The following is a 17,557-nucleotide window of genomic DNA, read 5'->3' as shown; positions in this document are numbered from 1 at the left end:
CAGATATGGTGGTGAGCCAGTTGGATTTGGTTTCTCTCCTCCAGGAGCTCAGTACTCAGAGGACTTTGCATTTCCTCAGCTCCTCCTCTGTACGGCAGAACTGGCTGCTGGTCCCCTGTATTCGGTCTTCACTTTAGAGGTAGATGGTTTACACGGGTGGAGAACAGCATAGGCTCTGAGGTTAGATGACCCAGGTCTCAAGCTGGTTTTGCAAATTATCCCCTGGGTGACCCTGCCAAGTCTCTTCAGCTCCCTGTACCTTAGTTTCTGCCTCTGTAAAATGGGGATATTAATAGTATCCACCTCCAGGGCTTGCTGTGAACACCAAAATAGAGAATACCTGCAAGTCCTTGACGTGGTCCCTCCTACTGTGTAAGTGATTAGTATGTTTTAGTTTATTATATTGTTACTATATTTTATTTCATTATATTTATATACATTTATATAAAATTATACTTGTATAAAATTACATTTATTTAAAGAGTGTCCAGCAAGTCTAGAAACAGAGACGAATGTACACAATGTTGTCTAGGACATTTTCACTCTGTAAAACGGGTGAATAAATAAATATGAACACATATATGCATTCATATAATCTGTTTCCAGATTTTATGGATACCCTGTACTTGTTATATTTTATTTAGTTATTGTGATTATGTGTCTTATGATCCAGATATCATGATACCAAAGAGGCAGGTATAATAATACCCCTTTTAAGGGGGAAGGGTGAGCTGAGAGAGGCATGGACATATATACACTACCAAATGTAAGGTAGATAGCTAGTGGGAAGCAGCCGCATAGCACAGGGAGATCAGCTCGGTGCTTTGTGACTGCCTGGAGAGGTGGGATAGGGAGGGTGGGAGGGAGGGAGACGCAAGAGGGAAGAGATATGGGAACATATGTATATGTATAACTGATTCACTTTGTTATAAAGCAGAAACTAACACACCATTGTAAAACAATTATACCCCAATAAAGATGTAAAAAAAATAAAAAATAAAATAAAGTAAAAAAAAATAATACCCATTTTACAGATGGGGAAACTGAGACCAGCAACGTTCAGAAACCTGACCAAGGGAGGAGAGCTGGAATCAGAACTCCCAGGATCCAGGCTTTTGTCCCTGGCTTCATGGCCTCGTGGGTTTGCTCCCCATTATAAGAGTGAACAGAAGATCGGTGATTTGGCCAAAGCCCTCTTCTCTGAGCATGCTCTGAGGGGTCACGCCTGTTCACTGTCCAGCTGAGATGTGTCCATGCATCCCGTGTTCCCCTCAGCAGGCTCTGGTCCCTCCCTGTATATGAATCCCTTCTGCCTGTCTTTGGAGGGACCTAGCCATGTTTCCTGGGTCCCTCTGGCCTCCTGTCTCCACCCCCCCACCCCCACCCAGACACTTGGTGCTAAAGCAGCCAATAAGAGAACTGAGGGGTGGAGGCATTTACCACGCCAAAGAGTATTAGGGTTTACAAGAGTACTAGGGTCCTCAGGTTCTAGAACCCTCTGAGAAGCACACTTCCCTTTCTGCCCTGGTTACAGAGAGCTCTGGGAACTGAGTAGAGAGGCATTCCCGGAACCACTCGGCTGCAAAAAGCGCAGCCAGAGCCTCGGGTGAGCAGCCCCTGTGAGAGAGGCGTGAAATCTCAGGCTCCAGGGACGTGGCCCTGCGAGGCTACTTCCCACGTGTCATTTGCCGGGTGACGCGTCGGGTCCTTCCCACTCAGTGGGTGGCACGTCATGACGTCTGATTTTGTCGTGGGCGGCGCTGCATCAGCCCTCCTTTCACACTCATCTTCCACCCCCTTCTCCCCTGACTGAGGCCCCTTTCCCCTCGCTGAAGGGGCTTTTCAGAGGCTCTGTGAGCTGGACTACACGCTGCTTCGGAGCATCCGTGCCGCCCCCCAGCCTTCCGCTTCCCCACCCCAGGCCCCGCCCCCTGGCCCGCACCGCGGTGCGCTCCCACGGGTACAGGTTAGAAAGAGTGCTGGGCTTGGGTCCAAGGTCCAGGGGCCCCTCGGCCCTACATGTGACCTTGAACAGCTTGTTTCACCTCTCCGGGTCCAGTTTCTTAATCTGTAAAAGGGGTTTTGAACACTTGCCCTCAAGGGGGTGTAGCAAGAATTAGACAAGATTCTGGATGTCACAGCTGTTTGAAAAGTGACCCTGAACCCTGCACCAGCATGGTGATCATTTTAACACACTTTTCCCTCTGGTTTTTTTTTTTTTTTTTTCAAGACTTTAATGTTTTTAAGAAGCCAAATACACGCTTCTGGTAAAAATCAAACTACATAGAAATGTAAAAAGCCCCATCCATCCCTCCTCCCTTCCTTCCTCCCTCCCTCCCTCCCTCCCTTCCTTCCTTCCTCCCTCCCTCCCTCCCTCCCTTCCTTCCTCCCTTCCTCCCTCCCTCCCTCCCTCCCTTCTGTGATTACTGCTGCTCTTAGTTTGATGTGTTTCCTTCTAGGCATTTTTCTTACTTACTCATGTATTTGTAGACTTGGCAAAATAAAGAGCTAGTTTGTGATTTTTGTTTGTTTTGGTTTTTATGTAAGTGATGATATACTCGATACATTATCCTGTAGGTATTTATTTTTACCCAACAGTGTGTCTTGGAGGTGTTTTCATGCCTAGTACAATGGGATAATAGATCTGCATTCTTCTTTTTAATTGCTCCGTAGTATTCTGCAGTATGGATTCACCAGCATTTTTGAACTACTTCCTTTTTGTTAGGCATGCAAGTGTTTTCAGTAGTTTTGCTTTTGCCACAGTGAATGTTTTGTGCACACATGCAAATGTTTATCTGTATATTAAATCTGAATAAGAAAAGTGATAGATCCCCCAGGCTGGTCCCCTGACAGCCAAGTGAGAGTGGAGGGCCTGAGCACTGCGCCCCGTGGCAGGCAGTTGGAGTGCGGTGAGAGGTGCCCCTGGGGTCCACAGTTATCTGGGCTTTGAGCGGGGGGTGTGGAAGCTGCCAGCCGCCAGCAGGCGCTCTCACCAGACTATGCTCAGCTTCCTGGCAGCATGACCAAGCCCGGTGCTCCCAGCTGGCTAGGGTGGCTTCTGCATGCTGGGGAGCTGGTGCTGGAGAGTTAGCTGACAGTGGGATGGGAACGTGGGGTAGCAGCTCCCCCGCTCCCCTGAGCTCACAGCAGTGGCTGAGTCAACCTCCTCCACCTGCCAGGGTGATGTGAGTCATTCCTGGAGTAAGGCAGTGCTGGGGAACTCACTGACTTTCCTTCTCTGGCTCCGCATCGCCTCAGGCTAACGTCCGGGCACCAGGGACCCTCCGTGGCCTTGGACTTGCCTGAGCCCCGTGTTCCCACTGCTGGGTATCAGTTCCAGCCACCTCCACCTCCTCTGGCTTCCTGCCCAAGCCCTGCATTCTCTTACTTTCCCACCTTTGCATATGTGGTTCCCTCTGTCTGGAACACTCTTGCCCTGACTAAGTGCTACACCCTTCAGGTTTAGGTCCTGTGATGCCTTCTTGGGGAGCTGTCTCTGATCCTTTTCTGTACCCTTTCCCCCATCACTAGGTAGAGCAATAACTCAGTACACAGCTGACGTTTACTGAGAGGCAGTGCAGTGTCGTGGAGAGAAGCATAGTCTCCGGAGCTAGTTATCCAGGACTCCCCATCCCAGCTCTGCCGTATACTAGCTGCGCAACCTGGGAAAGTTCATTAATTTCTTGGTGCCTCGGTTTCCCCCATCTGTAAAAACAAGGATGATATAGTTCACCTGCCTTAGTTTAATCCTGTAGGATTAAATTGGGTTGACACATGTGGGAGTGGTGTGGTAAGAAGTACATATGCTATACGTATGATATCACTTATATGTGGAATCTAAAATATGACACAGATGAACTTATTTACAGAACAGAAACAGACTCACAGACATAGAAAACAAACTTATGGTTGCCAAAGGGGAAAAGGGAGGCAGAGGGATAAATTAGGAGTTTAGGATTAGCAGATACAAACTACTGTATATAAAATAGATAAACAACAAGGTCCTACTGTATAGCACAGGGAACTATATTCAATATCTTGTAATAAACTATAATGGAAAAGAATATGAAAACATATATATGTATAACTGAATCACTTTGCTGTATACCAGAAACTAACACAACATTGTAAATTAACTATACTTTAATTAAAATTTAAATGAGAATTACATATGATATAAATTATTGTTATCCTGCATTATCTATTATTCTACACTTACATAATCTATTATTAGTGTATATTCTGATTGTCATCATTATTATTATTTACCAAGTGCTTGCTTTGTACCAGGCTGCCTGCTTTACAGGCATTATCTGTTAATCCTTCCAGCAACCCTCTGAGGTAGAGAGTCAAACTCCATTTTTAAAAAACAGCTCTATTGGGCTTCCCTGGTGGCGCAGTGGTTGAGAGTCCGCCTGCCGATGCGGGGTACACGGGTTCGTGCCCCAGTCCGGGAAGATCCCACATGCCGTGGAGCGGCTGGGCCCGTGAGCCATGGCCGCTGAGCCTGCGCGTCCGGAGCCTGTGCTCCGCAACGGGAGAGGCCACAACAGTGAGAGGCCCGCGTACCACAAAAAAAACACACAAAAAACAAAAACAGCTCTATTGAGGTTTAATTTACATATCGTCAAATTTGCCCATTTTAAGTGTACAGTTCAATGATTTTCAATAAATTTACAAACTTGGGAGTCCATCACCACAGCCTAGTTTTAGAATATTCCATCGCCCCAAAAAGGAACTTTAAGTCCATTTATAGTCATTCCCAGTTTCTACTCCAGCCCCTGCCCCAGGCAACCACAAATCTATTTTTGCCTCTATATATTTGCCTTTTCTGGACATCTCATTTACATGGACTTATACACTATGTGATCTTTTGTGATTGGCTTCTTTCATTTAGAATAATGTTTTCAAGGTACATCTAGGCTGTGGCATGCATCAGGACTTTATTCCTTTTTATTGCCTTATAGTATTCTGCAGTATTGACGTGCCACATTTTGGGGACCCATTCACCAGTTGATGAACATTTGGATGGTTTCCATTTGGGGTTATGATGAGTAATGCTGCTAAGAACATTTGTATGCAAGTCCTTTTGGGGACATATGTTTTCATTTCTCTTGGGTAGTTACCTAGGAATGGAATTGTTGGGTCATGTGGTAAATTTATGTTTAACTTTTAAGAAACTGCTAAACTGTTTTGCAAAATGGATTCACAACTTTACATTCTCAGACTTCATTTTACAGGCGAAATTGTACATTGTGCCCTTAAATTGAAGCTGTCAGAGGCTATATCACTTGCCAAGATCTCATAGGTTTTAAGTGTCAGACCTGGGACTTGAACCCAGATCTGTTGTCCCTGAAGCCCATGCTTTTAACCACCAGGTGGTCCTGGTACCTCTTGCTTTTTTTTTTTTAAAGAAAATAAGAGAACCATTCACTTGTGGTTCTGGTCTGTGTCTCTGTGGGCCTTAAGGACCCTGGTGTTTCTGCTGGCTTCTTGGGCCCTTAGTATTGGGGGGGGGTGTCCCTGGATAAGCTCTTCATCCCTATAATTTCTTTCCACGGCCACATGAGCCAGCCTCTCTCTTGAAACCACCAAACACTTATTAAGTTGTCGGGGCTTCTGTTCTTCCCTCAGAATGTGTAGTGTTTCCTTTATGGAAACTCTGTTCACATTGAGGAGAAAGTTTGAGTGATTCTTCTATAGCCTGATTTTAACTCTTCAGCTGTTATTCTCATGGTAAAGGCTTTCAAACTTTTTTTTTTTAAAGTGGAAACTTTTCTTTAAATGAAATATTATGCAGAAACCCAATATGTAAAGCACATGAAGGAACTATTCTGGCTGAGGTAGGCGGGGGGTGCTGGCTCCTCAGCCACCTCCCCTCCCCCACCCCACCCCCACAGACTTCTCCCCAACTCCCAGGTGCGTTGGCGGACACCTGGGCTCTGCAAGCCAAGCTTCAACCATTGACTCATCTAAAGAAAACACAGCTCTAACTTTCACTTTTGATGATTTTGAAAAGGGAAGTTTCTTTTCTCCTAATTATAAAAACAATGCATCCTTATTTGCAGAAAAAATTTAAAGTACAGAAAAGAAAACATTAAGAAGAAGATAAAATCATGTTCTCCTACTGAAGAGCAACAACCACTGATAATATTTTGGTGTTGTTCTATCAGTCAGAGTCCTGATCGGAAACAGAAGTTGCTCTCCTGTGGGATAATTTGAGAAAAGCTTAATAAAGGAGCAATTTGCAGAGTTTAGGACAATAGTCTTCATACTTTACGGTCTCAAAGCCCCTTTATATTATTAAAAACTGAGAACCCCTAAGAACTTTTGTTTAACTGGGTTCTACATCAATATTTACCATATTGGAAATTAAAACTGAGGAATAAAAATAAATGTGTATTCGCTGACTAAAACTTAAAAATAAATTCATTAACTGTTGTACTAGTTACCTATTGTCACATAGCAGATGAGCTCAGAATTTAGAAACTTAAAACAATAAATATCTACTGTCTTACACAATTTCTGTGAGTCAAGAACCCCGGAGCAGCTTAGCTTGGGTGATTCTAACTCAGGGTCTCTTATAAGTTTGCAATCACCTCAAGGTTTAACCGGGGTTGGAGAATCCACTTCCAAGATGCCTCACCCACATGGCTCTTGGCAGGAGGCCTCAGTTTCTTGCCATATGAGCCTCTCCCTAGGGCTGCTTGAGCGTCCTCTCAACATGGCAGCTGGCTTCCTGCAGAGCCAGTGACCCAAGAGATAGAGCAAGGAGGGAACCACAGTGCCTTTTACAACCTAGCCTTCTAAGTCACATACCATTGCTTCTGCCATATTCTATTCATTAGAAATGATTCACTGAGTCCAACCTACACTCAAGGGGAAGGGAATTAGGCTCTACTTCTTGAAGGGAGGAGAATTTGTGGACATGTTTGAAAACCACCACACATGTTAACATAAATCTTTTTATGAGAAATGATATTTTCTTTTTTTTTCTGGATTATCCATTTATTTTAAGGCAAAGTTTTCTTAAAACTGACTCAGACTTTGAATATATAATTTTAATCAAAATATTTTAAAAATTCTACTAAATATTCATATAGGAAAGTAAGTTAGACTTTTTCACAAATAATCAAGAAATGATATTTTCAAAACGAAAAAAAATAGTGAGGAGAGTAGCCTTGTTTTATGCTTTTGCAAATCTTTTAAAGGTCTGGCTTAATAGAAGACAGCTGGATTCTCTCATCCACTTCTGAGTTCAATCTGTTGTGATATGTTATTTTGGTTGAAGTAAATGAAGAAAATCTTACCTCACACAGATATATAGTTGGAAAAGGGAGGAAATATTTTAATTGCTTTTTCAGATAAATGTGGATATTCTTTGAAATCTCAATCAAATGCAACAGGTATTAGTTTCTTGAAGGTTAATTGCAGTGTGGAATCTGCAACTAGATCAATTTTTAGCATTTCTTATGCTATTACATTAAAATCCATTGGTTTGTCTTACATTCTGAATGGCTCTTTTATACATGCATACTTTTTCAACTAACGTATTGGTCTGTAGAAAGTATTGGTTCACTTTTTTGGATATGACACCAAAAGCAAACAAAAGCAACCAAAGCAAAAGTAAACAAGTAGGACTACATCAAACTAAAAGGCTTCTGTACAGCAAAAGAAACAACTAATAAAATGAAGAGGCAACCTACAGGATGGGAGGTAATATTTGCATACCATATATCAGATAAGGAGTTGATATCCAAAGCATATAAAGAACTTATACAACTCAATAGCAAAAAAGCTAAATAATCCAATTAAAAAATGGGCAGAGGACCTGAATCGACAGTTTTCCAAAGAAGATGTACAAATAGCCAACAGGAACATGAAAAGATGCTCAACATACTAATCATCAAGGAAATGCCAGTCAAAACCACAATGGGATATCACCTCATACCTTTTAGATTGTCTATTAATCAAAAAGATGAGATAATAAGTGGTGGTGGGGGTGTGGAGAAAAGGGAACTCTGTGCACTGTTGGTGGGAATGTAAATTGGTGAAGCCACTGTGGAAAATAGTATGGAGATTCCTTTAAGAATTAAAAATAGAACTACCATATGATCCAGCAATCCCACTTTTGAGTATATATCCAAAGGAAATGAAATCACTACCTTGTAGAGATTATCTGCATTGCAGTATTCATTGTAGCATTATTCACTACAACCTAAATGTCCATCAATGAATGAATGGATAAAAAAATGTGGTATACACACACACACACACACACACACACACACACACAGAATGGAATATTATTTGACCATAAAAGAGAAGGAAATACTGCCATTTAGGACAACATGGATGAAACTTGAGGGCATTATGCTAAGCAAAATGTCAGAGAAAGACAAATATTGTATGATACCACTTTACATGTGGAAGTAAAATAGCCAAACTCATAGAAACAGAGTAGAATGGTTATTGCTAGAGGCTGGTAAGGGTGGGGGTAAAAGGGTATAAACTTCCAGTTATAAGACGAATAAGTTCTGGAGATCTAACATACAGCAGGTTGACTATAGTTAACAATAATATATTATATATTTGGAATTGCTAGGAGTGTAGATCTTAAATGTTCTCACCACACATATGTGAAAAGGGTAATTACCGGAGATAATGGAGGTGTTAACTAACCTTACTGTGGTAATTATTTTGCAATATATACATATCAAATCAACACGTTATACTCCTTAAACTTTCACAATGTTATATGCCAATTATATCGCAGTAAACCTGGAGGAAAAAATAAAGTATTGGTTGACTGAGTTATACAGATCTTCTAAATGTTGACACGTTTAATTGTACAATATAAAAAATTTATACTTTCTAACCTATATGGAATATAATCTGCAAAAAAGAAAACAAAACTAAATCACTGTGCTGTACACCAGAAACTAATACAATATAGTAAATAAATTATACTTCAATAAAAATTTATATTTTCAACACTAATCTCACCAGAAAATTCTTCCAAGTACTGGGAAACTATAAGGTCATGGTAGTGAAACAAGTTTTTGCCTGAAAGCTCAAATTCTATCATTGGCCATAAACATTATCAGTGAGAGGATCTCTTTGTCCTTTTTAGAGAAAAAGACTGATAGGCATTGTTTGTCCATGTTCTGGGGGGCACACACGGGGTGTACTCAACCCAGTTGTCTTCACTCTTGGTATCCGCATTCAAACGCAGAGTGACTGTGTGTGTATTTACAAAATAACTTTCACCCTAACATGTGTCAATTCAACAGAATTAGTCATCTACTCTGTGCTTTGAAGAACCTAAGCAAAGTAGTGGTATAAATAAGGGCTGGGGTGGGAGGCCGTGTGTAAGCTATGACACCAGGGAGAGTGCCTCTGAGGAGGTGACTTGGGCTGACCTTTGAATGTGGAGAAAGAGGCAGCCACATGGGTCTGGAGGAAAGGGATGAAGGCATGGGATGGGAATGAACTTGAGGACAGAAAGAAGATGGAGGAAGAGAGGTAGCCTGGGGGACATTGACCCCTGAAGACTGTGGTAGGACGTGTACATTTTATTGGGTTGAGATGAAAAGCCACTGGTGGGTTTTGAGATGGGGAAGCATGTGGTGAGACATAGATTGTGAAAAGCCTTTGCTGGCTGCTGAGTGGAGAAGAGACAGTAGGAGTCTCTTCCTATGGGAGCATGAGTGGGAACAGGGAGGCCTTATCACAGGCTATCTCAGAGGCTTAGGTGAGAGCCTGAGTGTTGGCCATGGAGGTGGAGAAACGAAGAGGTAGAGCCACCAGGGTTTGTGTGTCAGGTGACAAAGGGAAGGACGTAGAGATGACCCTTGGTTTTTGACTTGAGCACCTAAGTGGATGATGGTGCCGTACTTTGAGACTGGAAAGGCTGGGGTGGGAGGGAGGTGGGAATTTGAAGGGAATCGAGAGTTCTGCAGGGCCATCCAAGTTGACATGCCTTTTTAACATCCAAGGGGTGGTCTCAGGGACAGATTTAAAAATTTGAGAGTCATCAGCTTACAAATGCAACCTTTTTAAAGTGAAGGGACTGTCTGAGATCATGTAGGAAGTAAGATAGAGCGAAGAAGGACACCCAAGAGAAAGCCCTGGAACACCTTGCTAGCTACACGTTAAGCCAAGAAGAAGAGAACAAAGGGGACCAAACACCATCTGCCAGGGAGGAAGAAAGGAAACGAGGATGGTGTGGCGTCTCAGAAGCCTAGGGAAGGAGGTGTTTTTAGAAGAAAGGTCTGTCTGCTGAGTCAAATGTTGCTTAGAGGTTGACTGTTTTATTGTCTTTATATAGTCTTTGGAAACGAGATTTTAAATGACAACCTCATACAACTGTCTGAGTGTACCATAACTTATGGAACCACTTTCCATATTATGGGATTTTGAGGTTGTTTCTAATTTTTGCTACTATAAATTATGCCATCGTGATTATCATTGTATAAAAGTACTTGTCCACAGCTTTGATGATTTACTTAGAGTAGATTCTCAGAGGTTCAGTAGATCCAAGGATATAACATATGCAGAGCTTCAATATAAACTGCTTATTTGGTCACCAGAAAGGTTACATCGGTGTACACCCCTATCAGCAGTGGGTATCAGGCCTGCCTGACCTCTGCCTTCCCCATCAACACTGGTCAGTGGCGCTAAAAACACACTTTGCTGATATATTTGATATATGAAAAATAGCTCTGTGGTCCTAATATGCATATAATTGAGATGTTTGAGGTTGAATACCTATTTATAAGCTTACTGGTCATTTCTTCCTCTGTTTAGAGTTTTGTCCATGTTTTCTACTAGTGTGTTTCTTTTTCTTATTGATTTCAATGATTGTATATGTTTGTGTGTGAGGGGGAGAAGGAAAGGGGAAGAATGAAAACAGGGGGAGATGTTAACTCTGTTGTCATGTATGGTGCAAATATTTCCTGCATTATGTGTGTGTGTGTGTGTGTGTGTGTGTGTGTGTGTGTTTGCTTTAACATTTTGTTTATCATATATATATTTTTTATGCCCTGGAGTCCTTAATTTTTATGTAGCCAAACCTAATGATATTTGCTTTTTTTCCCAATTATTTTGTTCTTTGCTTTTATCCCTCTAAAACAGGGGTCAGAAATCTATGGCTGGAAAGCCAAATCTTCCCACCATCTGTTTTTGTAAATAAAGTCTTATTGACACACAGCCACAGCCATTTGTTGACATACTGTCTCTGCTTTCACAGCATAATGGCAGAGCTGAGTAGGTGCCACAGAGACCATAAGGCCTGCAAAGATGAAAAGATTTACTCTCTGGCCCTTTACAGAAAAAGTTTGCTAACTCTTGCTCTAAAGTGTTTCCTCATCCAGTGATGTATATTAACCTTTATGTTCTAGATTTTTGGGGCCTTATTTAAATAAATTAAATATGTAATCCTTCTGGAATTCATTTGAGTATAAAGTAATAACTGAAAAAACTGTCTATCTCTATATTGTTTCCAAAGAATTATCAATTGTTCAGCATCTTTCCCTTCCCCGTGAGTTTGTGATGCCACCCTCATACTCTAGACCCTTATCTGTGAAGAAGGGTAACTTTCCAAGCTGTTTATTCTGTTCTAACAATCTGTTTCTGTGCCAGTTTTGCACTGTTTTGATCCTTGTAGTTCTATATTGTGGCTTAATGTATGATAGAAAAGTCCTTCTTCATATGGCTCTTCCTTTTCAAAATGTTCCTGGTTATTTTTGGCTGTTCACATAATATTTAAGACCTTTTGGGTTAGTTTTCCCTGCAAAGCTCAAAAATAGATTCCTCCAAAATTGATCAGTATTATAAATGGACACAGGGTTTCAGCTTTTCAAAATGAAAGGAGTTCTGGAGGTGGATGGTGGTGATGGTGGTGAATATATTTAATACCAATGAACTGTGCACTTTAAAATAGTTGAGATGGTAAATTTTATGTTATGTGTGTTTTACCACGATAACAAAAATTGAAAAGAAATTTAACCAGGGACTGATGGGAAGGGAGAAAGAGACATTATTGCCTAATGGGTACAGAGTTTCAGTTCGGGAAGATGAAAAAAGTTCTGAAGGTGGATGATGGTGGCGACAGTTGCACAACAATGTGAGTGTACATAATACCACTGAACTGGACGCTAAAAATTGTTAAAATGGTACATTTTATGTTATGTATATTTTATCACAATTTAAAAAGTTAATTTGGGCTAAACTGATCTTTGTCATAGTGAGTTTTTCTAAGTAGGTGAGTAGTACATGTCTCTATTGGGAAAGTATTCTTTTATGTCCTTTAGGAAAGCTCTAGGGTTTGTTTGTTGTTGTTTTTTTTTTCATGTAAGTTCTGTTTATATCTTGAAAGGAGGGCTTTAAGGGTTTGTATATTAACTTTGTATCAGGCCACTGAGCGCCTTAGTCTCAGCTTTTCAGTAGGTTCCTTGGGGGTTTTCTGTGTAGAAAATAACATTATTTGCAGATCGTAGGGTTGTCTGTTTTTTCAAACCCTGTTCATTCCAGGGTTTCATTCAGCCTGTCCTGCCTGTATCATGTCCTCCCATCTCTTCTCCCCCTGACTATTATGGGATGTGACTTTGAGATTTGTGAACATGCTCTACTTTGTCTATACCTTTCCCCAAAGTCTGATCTGACCCACCCTAGGGTGAATGGCGCTGTCAGTTTCCTCGTTCAGGTTGAGTGTGTCTATTAGTATGACTAAGTTTCCATTGGCTTTTTGGGCAGCCACTGTTGACTCATATTGAGTTTATAAGAAACTAAAGCTCTCGGGTCAGTGTTCCATTAGTGGAGTTACATCTTCCTCATCTGGTCCTAATGCAGTTGATCTTTTTTTTTAAAAAAACTATTTGTTGAAGTGTATTATTCATACAGAAAGGGGAAAAACTGGTGGCACTTTCATATGCTGAGGATCCGCATGCAACCAGCACTCAGATCAAGAGGCAGAACATCGGCAGCACCCCAGCAGCCTTCCTGGACACACAGGTGATTTTCAACATTGAAGTCGAGGCTCTAAATTTATCTTGTTGAGTTTTGTTTTGTTTTTTTGGCTGTGTTGTGCGGCTTGTGGGATGTTAGTTCCCAGACCAGGAATTGAACCTGGGCCCTCAGCAGTGAAAGCGCAGGGTCCTAACCACTGGACTGCCAGGGAAGCCGCAATCTTGTTGAGTTTTGAGCCCATTATCCACCTGCTCAAATAATTTGGATGTCTTGAATGATAAATTAAGACTGGTGACAGGAAATCCAACTCAAACTAACACATGCGTATACAGGGGACTACCAAAAAATGTCTCTGAGTAGATGACTGTCAGCAGTTTGAAGTATATATCCTATCTTTTTTGCAACACCAATGGGAATTGCTTCTCCTCTCAATCATGTCGTAGGTTCAGCAATCCCAGAACTGAATCTCATTGGCTGAGATTGGCTATATACTTACCTCTCAGCCAATCACAGTGGCTAGAGCATGAGTACAAAGCTATGATTGGTCTGATCTGAGTCATATGTCCACCCTTGGAGTCAGCTCCTCCCAAAATACATGGACTGGTGCTTGCAGGTATGTTGTACCTACCCCAAGGACAATTGGGATGCTATTACCAGAAGGAGGGAAAGTGGATGCTGGCCAGACCATAGTTAAATATGTCTACTTCAAATGAAATATTCATCAACAGTTTCTACTCCATGTTGTTCATAAACGCAATGAACATTTGCCTTTTAGTTCAGAATTGTCCAGTAGAACTTTTTCTGATTATGGAAATGCATTGTCCAGTATGGTAGCTGCTAGTCGCATGGGGCTATTGAGCAGTTAAAATGTGACTAGGGTAACTAAGGAACCAATATTTCGATTTTATTTAATTTAAAATAATTTAAGTAGTCAACTGTGGTTAGGCTGGAGGCTACTGTATGGGACACCACAGGCCTTGCCCATTATTCAAATCCTTGACAAAAATGTTGAACATGGCCAAAGACAAGAGCTTGGGAGCACAACCCCAGAGACCGCCTTCATATTAAGATATCACAGGCAGTCATTACCCACTGGGGATATTTGTTCAACTGATGAACTTAACTGTACTGTTATTTGTAGTTGGTATGTGGGAACACCTTCCTTTTCTACAGGAACTTGAAAGAAGAGTTCTCTCTGAGGATTAAATTATAACAAAACATGTCATGAATCAGAGTAGAGACTCTTGTACAGACATTCGTGGAACACAGTCTGGACATCTTCAGACCAGCACTGGTGGTTCAATAGTGAATAAGAGACCAGGCCAGGCCAAGCTGGAGCTGAGTCTAGCAAAGTCATTTTGGAGAAAACACAGTATTCACATGCTTCACAGTAGATAATGTTATAAAAAGAGCTTTGTCAAGAACAGATGCCTAGATTATTCTAAGTGAAATAAGTCAGGCAGAGAAAGATAAATACAGTATGATATCACTTATATGTGAAATCTAAAACAACAAAACTCATAGAAACAAAGACTAGAAGAGTGATTACTAGGGACTGTGAGATGGGGGAAATGGGAGGAAGAAAAAAAAAGAAACCAGTTTTCTCTCACCTTTTATTTATTTATTTTAAATTTTCTTTTATGTCAGGGAATTAGGATTATAGAGTTTTTTTTTAATTGCAGAATTTCTCCCTCCCTCCCTCCCTCCCTCCCTCCCTCCATCCCTCCCTTCGTTCCTTCCTCCCCTTCTTCCTCCCTGTTTCTCTCCTTCCCTTCCTCTCTCCTTCCCCTCCCTCCCTCCTTCCTTCCTTTCTTCTTCTTTTTGGCTGCGTTGGGTCTTAGTTGCGGCATGCGGGATCTTTTCGTTGCAGCACATGGACTCTTCATTGCGATGCACAGGCTCCTCTCTAGTTGTGGCACGGGGGCTCCAGAGCACGTGGGCTCTGTAGTTGCAGCACGCGGCTCTCTAGTTGTGGTGCATGGGCTCAGTAGTTGCGGTGTGTGGGCTTTGTTGCCCTGCAGCACGTGGGATCTTAGTTCCCAGACTAGGGATCGAACCTGTGTCCTCTGAATTGGAAGGCGGATTCTTAACCACTGGACCACCAGGGAAGTCCCTCTCTCACCTTTTAAAAAATGTAATTTGTACACTTTGATAGACAGACTTGCTTATTTGTCTGATTTTTAATAATATCAATACTTCTCTGCAAAGAGAGAATGCAATGTGTTTTTCAATGGTAGAAAAAAATTGAAGAGCAAAAACTGAAGTTTCTACAGATCGTTACAATATATTCCCTTAGTTTGACAACAGTTATGAAAGAAGTTATGATCTTGATATGCTTCTGAGTTTGCTGAAGCCAGTTTGAAAGCTCTTATTCCATTCCCTTCAACATACCTCTGTTAAACTGATTTCTCTACTGAATGCCATTAAAACAAAACAAGGAAGCATCATAGGTAAAAGTTATGCCCTGCAGGTACTGTTGTTGTCAATTCAACTTAGGTAGCTATGTTAATAAGCAAGAAGCAAGCTCATTTTTTACATTAAAACCTTTAAATACAGATATAATAGTGTTTATTTTTTCAAAGAGTGTATATAGGCATTTAATATGGAGAATCAGTATTCTGCTCATAACTTTTTGTTTTATTATAATTGCAAAAAGTTCTAAGTATAACAGTGAATCTTTTTTTTCATTTTAATTTTATACTGGGGTATCATTGATTAGTAATGTGTTAGTTTCAGGTGTACAGCAAAGTGATTCAGTTATACATATACATTTATCTATTCTTTCTCGAATTCTAAGTATTACAGTGAATCTTTTAAATCAACATATATACACACTTTCAACAATGTGTACAGTTTTGTACTTTTTTCCTTTTTCCCTCCGTTGTTAGTTTGATTATATTTATTCAAGTGTAATTCTATGTCTATTGAATCCAATTATAAACATTAGGACTTAATAAAAACAAAACAGATGCCTAGAAAAAGGAGGCTAGGGGATCATTTATGAGCAGTGAGATCTAAATACTGTCCAAGGGAGAGGACAGTATGACCAGCAACTTTGAAGATTACCATCCCATTGCTAAGGACAATCTGATTATGGAAAAGGAGACTTCAACCCACGTTGACGTAATGCCGTTAAATGTGATGATTATGTATCTCCTTGCAACCCTCTGATTATAAGTTGGCGTGCCAGCCAGGTCTGCCTACAGTTGCAGAATGAGTCGACCATGCTTAAATGAATTTCTGACGTGCAAGACGATTCTCTTTCTCACGTGAAACTGGCATTGTGGTTTTATTCACTAGCCTTATATGCTTGGATAGTGTGAGATAACTCTTGGGAGAAGAAACCACTTGTAATAGACTGATAAACCATGGTGATGCCATTCAGGGGGATTCAACCAATTGGGTGCTCTCCTGGAACCTTCTTTTTTTTTTTTTTTTTTTTTTTTTTTTGCGGTACGCGGGCCTCTCACTGTTGTGGCCTCTCCCATTGCGGAGCAATGGCTCCGGACGCGCAGGCTCAGCGGCCATGGCTCACGGGCCCAGCTGCTCCGTGGCATGTGGGATCTTCCCGGACCGGGGCACGAACCCGTGTCCCCTGCATCGACAGGCGGACTCTCAACCACTGCGCCACCAGGGAAGCCCTCCTGGAACCTTCTTAAACCTGACACACCATGACACCAGCATTTCGCTGGGTGTTGATAGGGAGATATATAAGAGGCTTGTCAAATGCTCACTGAAGTCTAGACACTTCCTAACGTTGGCATTTGTCAGTCTAGTGACCCTGTGGAGGAGATAAATGAGGTATTTTTAGCATGATTTATTCTTGCTTGGCTTCTAGGAACCACTGTTTCTCTTCTAATGGAGTGAGAAAATGGTCAGTATTTCTGTCAAAGAAACTCAGAGACTCTTTAAATGCACAAACCCTAAGCCCTCCTCTCAACAATCACCAAAGCCAAAGTCATCAACCATGGGGAAGCAGGTGGGGGTTTGAAAAATAGAAGAATGTTCCAGAATCTGCTCAGAGTATTGCATTGTCCGGTGCCTTCATCCCATGATTGTGCCAACAAATAGAGCTGGTCTCACTGCCCACCCCGTCTACCATATTTGATGGAGGAATTTGTGTCCAGAGCAGAGGGGAAGACTAAGAAAGGATAGATATGGAACCCACTAAGTCCAGGAGAGGGAAATGGAACTTTTGTCATTTACATGGGAAAAGCCAAATGAAACCTAAATCTTGATGGAGGAGTGAGGGTTCCCAGTCCCTCAAGAGAAACCCTAGGATACAGGCTTTTTGGCTTAATGACTCTTTCGGGTCCCTGGGCACCATGAAGATAGTAATGGCAGTCCTCTGGGTGAGTCATCATCAAGAATTATGCTGTACTGGTTGGTTGCCTATTATTATTATTTTTTTTTTTTTTTGCGGTACGTGGGCCTCTCTTTGTTGTGGCCTCTCCCGTTGCGAAGCACAGGCTCTGGACACGCAGGCTCAGCGGCCATGGCTCACGGGCCCAGCTGCTCCACGGCATGTGGGATCTTCCCAGACCAGGGCACGAACCAGTGTCCCCTGCATCGGCAGGCGGACTCTCAA

At 41.7% G+C, this 17,557-nt stretch overlaps 1 protein-coding gene across 1 annotated transcript in view; it reads left to right on the top strand.

Annotated features, from left to right (window-relative positions):
* The window catches only part of PPP1R16B (protein phosphatase 1 regulatory subunit 16B), a 102,230-nt gene that overhangs the window by 26,742 nt on the left and 57,931 nt on the right, over positions 1 to 17,557 (top strand). The gene's annotated exons all lie outside the window — the stretch shown is intronic.

Source organism: Delphinus delphis, chromosome 15, assembly GCF_949987515.2.
Source record: "Delphinus delphis chromosome 15, mDelDel1.2, whole genome shotgun sequence".
Lineage (NCBI taxonomy): Eukaryota > Metazoa > Chordata > Mammalia > Artiodactyla > Delphinidae > Delphinus > Delphinus delphis.
This window is presented reverse-complemented; position numbering and strand designations above follow the sequence as displayed.